The sequence below is a fragment of the Myotis myotis genome, unplaced genomic scaffold, assembly GCF_014108235.1.
Source record: "Myotis myotis isolate mMyoMyo1 unplaced genomic scaffold, mMyoMyo1.p scaffold_m19_p_2, whole genome shotgun sequence".
NCBI lineage: Eukaryota > Metazoa > Chordata > Mammalia > Chiroptera > Vespertilionidae > Myotis > Myotis myotis.
In genome coordinates, this window is record NW_023416324.1 from 21,589,410 (window position 1) to 21,598,323 (window position 8,914).

General features: G+C 51.8%; 1 protein-coding gene across 2 annotated transcripts in view; it reads right to left on the minus strand.

The window, feature by feature from the left end:
* The window catches only part of DLGAP3 (DLG associated protein 3), a 57,813-nt gene extending 49,103 nt beyond the window's left edge, over window positions 1-8,710 (minus strand). Inside the window, exon 1 of one of the 2 annotated variants that reach the window (XM_036352451.1) lies at window positions 8,459-8,710. The gene's annotated coding sequence lies outside the window, so the exon portion shown is untranslated. Of the gene's footprint in view, window positions 1-4,396; window positions 4,496-8,458 lie in introns of those variants that run through there. The other variant, XM_036352452.1, reaches the window with a different exon arrangement.
* Between the last annotated feature and the right edge of the window lie 204 nt (window positions 8,711-8,914).

Consider the following 8,914-nt stretch of genomic DNA (forward strand, 5'->3'; position numbering starts at 1 on the left):
AGCCAGGAACTCCGCTGGACACAGTGGATACAGCAATACACAAAACAAATGAAGCTCCCATTCTCATGAAATTTATGTTCTAGTGGAAAAAGATGATAAACAAATATATGAAATAATGGAGGTGGTAAGTGCTAAAATTTAAAAAAAAAAAAAAGTGCCATGAGGGAATAGAATGACAAGGGGCTATTAAGATAGACTGTGGCCTCTCAAAAAAGTGACTTCTGAGCAAAAACTTGAATAAAGGGAGGGAGCAAGCCACGTGGGTATCTGGGGGGAGAGCATTTCAGGCTGAGGGCAAAGCCAGGGCAATGGCCTCAAGGTGGGACTATGCGAGCATCTTCGTGGAACCACAAGAAAGCCAGTGTCGGGTGGCACCTGAGCCCAGGAAGGCCACTGGGCGCATTTTACACACAGCACTTGTCTCCCGGGCCCCGCTAAGCACTTTGTATTTCTCTCTTAGTGAGATGGAAAGCCCTTGGAAAGGCATTACCTCATCTTACTCTGGCTGCTCCGCAGGAGAATCTGTGGAGGAGGGGCTGGCAAGGTGGAAGTAGAGAGACCAGTTGGGACATTTCCTGTCACTGACACTCCTTTTCCTACAGTTGCTCACCTGAAGAACACCTGTTCAACCTTCAAGCCTCGGCTCAAAGACCTCCTCTCCTCCAGATCCTTTACCAAACCCCTCCCTTCCCCACTCCAGAACTGACCAACCCCTCAGCGGTCCCCACCGCCCCTGACGAACACATGTCCTCCTACCTTCCTTACTTGGTTCCAGGTATTTTGCCTTCTCTACACTGTATGTTACCTGAGGTCAAGGACCATCCCCAGTGTCCAGCACAGTACGTGGCACATCACAGGCATAACATAAACATTGGCTGTACTGGGTGAGCCACATGTGATGGAAACAGGACTATTTACAAGCTGTGATTAAGCAGGGTGAGTGAGGTGCACATGTATGCAGTCACAGGTTGCAATCAGGCCAGTGTTAGCATATGCCCACATATTTCTGCATACTTTCTTCAAACAGATATGTGTGCTAGCCTACATGCACATGCTAACATATCTTTTGGATTTTTCATGTGTTTATATGTTAGAAAGTGTATTTACTTTGAGGTATGCATACTAAGGCACTGACAAGGAATATGTACATGTACACACATATTGCCACATGCCCCATATGTGTGAGGATTATGAACACACTTGGGCCTACCTACTATGCCTGTCCCTTTCATCCACTAAACCCAACTGGTTTTGCTTGATTCTTGAAACCTCTGTAGTGATGTGAATATTTAAGCTCCCAAACTCTTTCCCCATATACACCCCTGAGCACCCTAGTATCTGATCAGCCTTAGTCTCAGCTCCTTTCCCAGATGTCCCCAAGGCTGTATAGGTTTCTCTTCTACAAACTCCCTTCATATGGATGGTGGTGGGGAACAACTGGGTCCCTGTGACAAGAGAATTTGAGAGACTCAGGAACCTGCTTTCTGAAGAAGAGCCACAGGCATCAGAGTAGATCAAGTTCAAGCTTGTGGGAAACAACTTTTGGACAACCTCAATGTTCAGTCAGAATCAATCTCTCTCTCTCTCTCTCTCTCATTCTCTCTGTCATATTAATTCACATGCATGACTCAACTTATGTACATATATTCATATGTGCATAAATGTGTTCCCACATGTATGTTCACATGCATACTCTACTCACATATATGCATCACTGGATGAGCACCACACACATAGGTTTAATTAAGTAATTGTCTCCACAATCACATATGTGCATGGATGCATACATAAGCCATACATACATATAAACATGTATATATGTCCACTTCTACACAAACTTCTACATAAATATGTTGGTACACATTCATATAGCATCCTCACACATATGTATGTGCATATACACAGTGGCATACCCACTTACAGGCAGAAATACATATGCACATGCACTGAAAGAGCAGAGATATCCAGACCCTCTCTGACTTCTCTCCTGTGCACAAAGCCAGGAGCCCATATTCTCTCCAAGTGACACCGCAAGTTTGCATTTGCTCTCTATTCTTGCCAGTCTCCCACTTCTCCACTTGGAAAGTCATTTCTATTATCAATAGAATGTGCCCACGAGGCAGTCCCCACCCCCTATATACACAACTCTTTTATTCCAAAAGAGAAAATATCAAGGCCAGAGTTCTTCCTGCCAGTACCTCTGGGTATGTTCTACTGCTCCCAGACTCCAAAACAGTTATTGGAACTGGGCACAAGGAAGAAGCAGTAAGAAAATTACCCCTGGGCCCTAAAACCTCCTAGGATGACTCCTTCTTCCTTAGAGGGCAGCTTCGTGATTTTCAGTGAACCCTTCCCAGCCCAGCCCAAGGGCCTTGCCAAGGAGAGGTTAGGAAAGAGAAGCTTAAACATGTAAAGGGGGTGACCTGGGCTCAAGATAGAAAAAGAAGTAAGTATTTAAAAAGGGAAAAAAAAACAGGACCTGGGTAGGGAGAGGGGAGGCAAGCAGAAGACATCTCTCAGCAGGAAATCTGCTGCTGGAATACTGGGTTATGAATAGCAGGACTCTCCGAGAGGCCAGGGCGAAGGGGGTGGACATCAGCATTCCACGTGGGGGTGGAGGGGTGCCTGCTTCAGGCAGTAGCAGCCGCTCCAAAGTAAAGTCTTATCAAAGCTGTTATGTAACCAAGGGAGCTGAGTGAAGCGCAAACACCTCCCCTCCCCAAACAGGCACCCACACCCACGCCCACCACCTCCCAGCACCCACAGCATAGGAAAGCTCCGCTCCTCCCAAGGAGCTACAGAATGGAAGGAATCAACTTGATGAGTTACATCAAAAACACGATGGGTGAAGCGTTCCTTATTACCTAGAAGTCACATCTGGGAAGGTCTGAATGGGTTCAGTTTAGGGTCCCTAGATACCTCTTTTCTTGAACTTCCTGCCACACCTAATTGTGCCCAGCGTCATCTGGAAACCCTCTCATTCCTCTCCCCTCAAGAAGGATCCCATTTGAATATTTGATTGTGCTCATGAGGACGGGAGGCAAAGCTGCCATCAACCCTTCCTGCCTGTTGTTCCCCCACAGTCTCATCTGCATGTCCTGACATTTGGCTCTCATCCCCCTGGGAAGACAAGGGAAGGGGCCTGGAGAAATGTCCCTGCTCGATTCCCTTCAGAGTTACAAAGACAGCGTGTAAAAACCCAGAAAATTGAGATAACCCTGACCTTAGGTTGGTGGGAAAAAGATTTACAAGGGAACTTAGGATTGAAACCAAGACCTTGTCCCCAAATTTGATTTCTTTCCTTCTCTGCCAGCTCTTCCTCTTTTTCATTGCCCCATCTCCAGTAGCCTCCTCCTTCTTTGCTCCATGGCACTGAACTACCCCACCCACTCCTTGAATCCTTTGCTTGGAAATCTTCCTCCCCAATAAAAGCCTCTCCAAATGCTGCTCTGAGCTGTGGTTGGGGTGGGCAGAGCATAAGGCAGGCTGGCAGGATATTTTACTGTACCCTGTCCCAAATTCAAAAGTATGGTGGGCAGGGGGATGTCACATAGTCAATCAAATTATCCTAAACTTTCGACCTCTAACCACCCCAGGCCTAACCAGCAAAACCTAAGCTCTCCTAATCCAAAACTGCCTTGAGCCTGAATTTCTGGGACCCAGTAGCAGAAAGGCTGGTGCCAGTACCCCCAAGATTATTGTACTAAAACCATCTATGGGAAAACTGCTCACAGCCACAACATCATCCTCCATCCCTACCCCCACAGAAACAGTAGGGTAATTTTGGAAAGGGGAGGGGGAACTTAAACAGGGAAAGAAGAGTCCCTTTCCCAAATACCACTAATAACTGTGAGGCCTAAAGCCAGAGGGAGGACCCCCCAAGTCTATGTTTCCATCCAGGAATTCTGTCCTTGAGAAGTGGGTCATCTGGGAGAATTTTTCTAGTGAGTCCTCAGTACTGCCCAGCCGCCTTTTCATCATCGGGCCCCAACGCAGGCCTATTCAGGACCCGGGACAGTTCCGAATGAGCAAACCCCCTCCGAGTCCCTTTCAGCACTGGGGACAGCTCCCAAGGATTGCAGGACGCCCTGCCAGAAACCCAGCCTGCCAGAAAGGAACAGGCTTACCCTAACACACACCTCTTTAGAACAGAAGCCCCTCTCCCCCAACCCCTCCCATACTCGCTCCCATCCACCGGAGGCATCTGGTAGCCTTCCCTTCAGTCTCTGTCCAAAGAGAGAAAAGAAATCCAGACATGAGGCTTCCCCGAGGGAGCCTAGAGACAGGACCCCACCCACCTCCTTTCAGCCCTGAGCCTCTTCACGCCACTCACAGCTGGTTCTAAACACCACTTTCCTTCCTAACCACCACCCCCCAAAATAAAAGAAATACTCACGTGGGGGCTCCCAGCCCTGCAGGCAGATGTAGTGAGGGAGACAGAGAGAGGTAGCTCCCCACACCCAGTTCTAAGCCCCCTTTCTGAAGGAGCCAGCTCCCATCTGGACTGGGGGGAGGAGAGACATGTGGAATCACTGAGTGATGGGGAGAGGAGAAGGGAGAGGGAAGGAGGCAGGAGCGGGGGACTGCAGGGTGGGGGTGTTGGGATGGGGGTGAGGGAATCCTTTTTAATTTCATTCTCTCCCCATGTCTACATCAGCTCTGCAGGCTCAGCTCTTTAATATTTACACACAGGACGAGGAGAGGATGAGAAAGAATAGAGAGTGAGGGGGCAGAGGAGACCTGAGCTCAAGGGGCATAGAGGTAGGGGCATTTGGGAGCTGGGAGCTTAGGGCCCCCACACCATCCCCAGCCCACTCCCATTCTGAGCTCTTGACTGGAAAGAGGGAAGAAGAAACCCTGGGACTATTCTGTCCTTTTGTTAACAAGACACTTTGAAGCTGCATCAGAAAAAGATCAGATCCCAACCCACATACCTGGACACCCCCACAAACCCAGATTTCTTGGGTGCCTTATGTGCAGATGGCAGAGGCAGTATTCATACACAAGCATGTTCTGATGCTTGGAAACATATGTGCATGTGGGCTGCTGTGTAAAAGCACATGAACATGTCATCTTGAATGTACAGGTTTATTCAAGTATGTTCTGAGTGTACTGACATGTAACAGCCTATTACATATGCAAATTATGTAACCATATGCATAAACCAGCCCCCAAGTGACCTTCCTGTTTCTTCAGCTACAACCCCAATACAAGGCCACCCACCTCCCCAGACTCCCTTTTTCACAGACCTTTCCCTCACAGCCTCACTGTTTCTTTCTGTGACATGGGGAGAAGGGCTGTTGGGAAGGCATGCTGCATTTGAGTCCAGGGACTTGACAAGTTATTAGCAACGATGAGCTGGCAGGTCGTTACCATAACAATGGTGCCAGTGCCTCACCCCAGCTCAAACCCAGACTCCCCAGACAGCAGGAGGCCCGCTGAGCCAGCAGCCTTCAGACTGGAGGGAGGGTGGGTAAAGGGGGAATTGAGACAAATGCTTAGATAGTGGAGGTTTCACAGCTGTTCTTTCAACCCCCACTGAGAGACGAGCTTTGAACCCACCAAGTGGGAAAGAAGTCAGACCCTGAGAAGGTTTCCTGACCATGGCAATGGTAAGACACTGGAAGGGGCCTGTCTGTACAAGCTCCTCCAGACAAAAGCTACTGTTGTCATTTGCTCCCTTTGTCCCCTCACTCCAGGAACCTCTTCCACTACGGATCTTAGTAGATTAAGAGAAAACCAAACAAACAAGAAGCCCCTCTCTGAATTTCAGTCTTCCTATCTGTAAAATGGGAACCATTGTCATTATAATTTATCCGAGACTCCTGGAAGATTTAATTAGAAGGGTTAAGGGTAACATCAGACCTTTCCAAAATCGAACAAGCCCCAGAAGTTTCTCTACCCAACAGGAACCCATAAAGTAAGGAACTGTCAGGCCAGCCAGAAGCAAAATGCATCAGAAATTGGGTGGGATGAAAGAAAATGTAGCGCAGCCAGCTCAAGCATCAACATCAGCAGGAGAGAGATGATGTGAGGTGCCAGGCGGCAGCAGCAGAAAGCGGGCGCTGTCACAGAATAAAGTCTGGGAGTCTGGCCTGCAGCAGCTCCAGCCCCTCACCAGCAGGAATCAAGACAAGCCCATGGTCTACACTGATGGTGGGTATGGCTAGGAATCCCCATCTCCAGAAACATCTGTAGCTCCCTCTCTTTGGAAAGGGGTCCCAGGTTGAAGGACCCCTTTAGTCTTAGGTTTATTGAGTCTTTAATGCTTCTCCCAAAATCTCTGCTCAGTTGTGATGGGCACGGGGAGGGGAAAGGGTTTCCAGGAATAGAAAGCAACATGGAGGGTTATAAAGTTCCTGGGCTAAGACTAGCCAGGAACCTACACATTGTGACCTTGGGCAAATCCCCTCCCTTCTCTGGGTTTCAGTGTCTTCACTTTATAATTAAGAGGTTGGACAAGCTAATGCTAAGCTTCCTCCCCTAACCATCATTTTAGAGTGACATACAAGCTCATTCCTTGGACATGAGCCCCCTGACATAAAATGCAGTGGGCACTGCCTGTCAGATGAGTGGGTTAGTGGGGGTCGAGCGTGCAGGGGTGGTACGTAAAGTTGTTCATCCTCTGTTCATGTTCTTTATAGAAACACCTGCCACCTAGCCCTCCCAACTCCCTTTTTAGACCCTGATTCACTGCAAACTCACGAACCCTCTCCCTCCCCTCTCTCTTCTCATCTCCCCCTTTCTCCCATGTAGGCCTTGGCAGCTGGGTGCAGAAGGAGCCCCAGCACTCATGAAATGCTGGGCAGAGGTGGAGGTCAGTGCCCCCAGGATCAAGAGTGCACAGCAGGGAGTACCACTCTCTAACCTTGGCCCAACACAGCTCCTTCGGTCACCAAAAAACCTCGGTTGGAGCCTTTCTGTACCACTGACTATGGATTATAGAAAATACAATTTACCTCTGAGCCTCAACATCTTCGTCTATAAATTGGCATTATATTAGGCTGAGCTAGATGAAATCGCTGTTTTTGTAAATAAAAAACAAAAGCAGTTGAATATTTGCAATTTCATGTGGCTTAAGCTGGCTCTGGTTCCCAGAGCTGTTGGGGAGATGAAAAGAAAGACTTGAGAGGGAAGCATGTTTCAAAAGTCCTGGACTGATGTAAAGGCACTGTTTTTATTTATTTTATTTATTTTTTATTTATTTATTTCTACTACGACTACTTCAGAGAGCTTCAGCACAGACCCACCTAGAGCCAGCAGACTGAACCAATGACCTAGAACTTGTAAATTCAGGGCTGAGAAGTCTGGTGGACATCCACCTGCTCCGGTGACTAGGAACAGGGCAGGCGCTTCTACCTGGCCTGCTCGGTTCCCCTTTCTAACGGTCCTTTGGTGAAACAGGACTGAGACAACACAAGTTCCCGGGCCCCAAGAAGAAGCACACATCCTCTAGCTCACCCGGGGCCCCACTACCGCCAGGGGCCCCAGCATGCAGCAAGGACACAACCAGAGCATCACAGAAAGTACCCCTGAGGTAGGTGAAGGTGGGGCCAAGTGCAATTCAGCTCTTGCCTGAGGAGACACAGGAGGAAGAGCCCCTGGTGAGAGGGGATGCTCTGACCTCTGAAATCCCCTGGGAGAGGAAGGCAGAGAAGGAAGCCCAGATGTGGGCGACTCAGAGTGAACTCTCCTCAGATACATTCTCACACAGCCAACACACACACACACACACACACACACACTCACTCACTCACTCATACAGGCCACAGCTACCAGGAGCTACTCACAGAGACACAGACACACACGCACACTCAGAGACATACACAGGCACATGCCGTGACAACACACACTCATTCGCACACATGTCCACAGATATATATACACAGTAACACCCTCCACAGTCACACTGCATACACCCACTGACACACACACACACTCGCCCACAATGACACACACACACTCGCTGCATACACTCGCTGGCACACATCATCACCCACGGACCCACACGGTGCCACACTCACAGTCATCACAGACACCGTGACACGCACTCACACTCACACGCCTGCAGAGGAAACTTCTCTCCGGATCTCCCCAACGCCGCCACTTCCCCCCACCAGCCAGCTGGTGACTCCCTCCCAGACCCGAGCTTCCACCCCGGCCAAGCCCGGCAGGGGCTGGCCAACCCCCGCGGCGCTACCGGGAGAGCCGGTCCGCGCTCCGCGTGGTCCCTCCGCGCCCGTCTTCGGGTCAGGCCCGCGGGCCACCAGGCCGGGGCGAGGTTGGGGGGGGGGGGGCAGGGCAGCGGAGGAGGCCCAGCCTTCGCACCTCCCGGAGCCCGGAGCCGAGGCCGCCGGAGCCCGGGGCGTGGGCGGCGCCGGGCCGCAGCCAGGCCGAGGATGGGGGCGCTGCAGAGGGCGCGGCGAGCGTGGCCGTCCCCACCCCTCCCGCGGCTTACCTGGCCCGGCTTGGGCTCCGGCCGGGTTACATGGTGCCGGCGACTCGGGCTGGGGGCGCTGCGGCGGCGGGCAGGCGGGCAGGGACGCGCCCGGCACTGCGGAGCCCCCAGCGGAGGGGCCGCGCCGGCTGCGGAGCCCCGAGCGAGCGCCGAGCGGCAGCAGGCGCTGGAGCGGGAGGCGGCCAAGCCGCGGAGGCTGGATTTCCCGGGGACCAGGAAGGGGAGGCGGGGGGATCCCGCCCGCGCGCTCCGCCCCCGCCCCCGCCCCCGCCCCCGCGCAGGGCTGCCGAGCCCGGAGCCCGGAGAGGGAAGCGGACCGAGCTCCCCGCCCCCGCACCGGACCCAGGAGGCCGAGGTCGCCGCCGGGGTCTCCGAGGAGCGCACGCCTCGCTGAGCCACGGCACTGGGGAGGCGCCGCGGTGGACCACCCGGGTGGCGTCCGCGGGGACCAGGGCC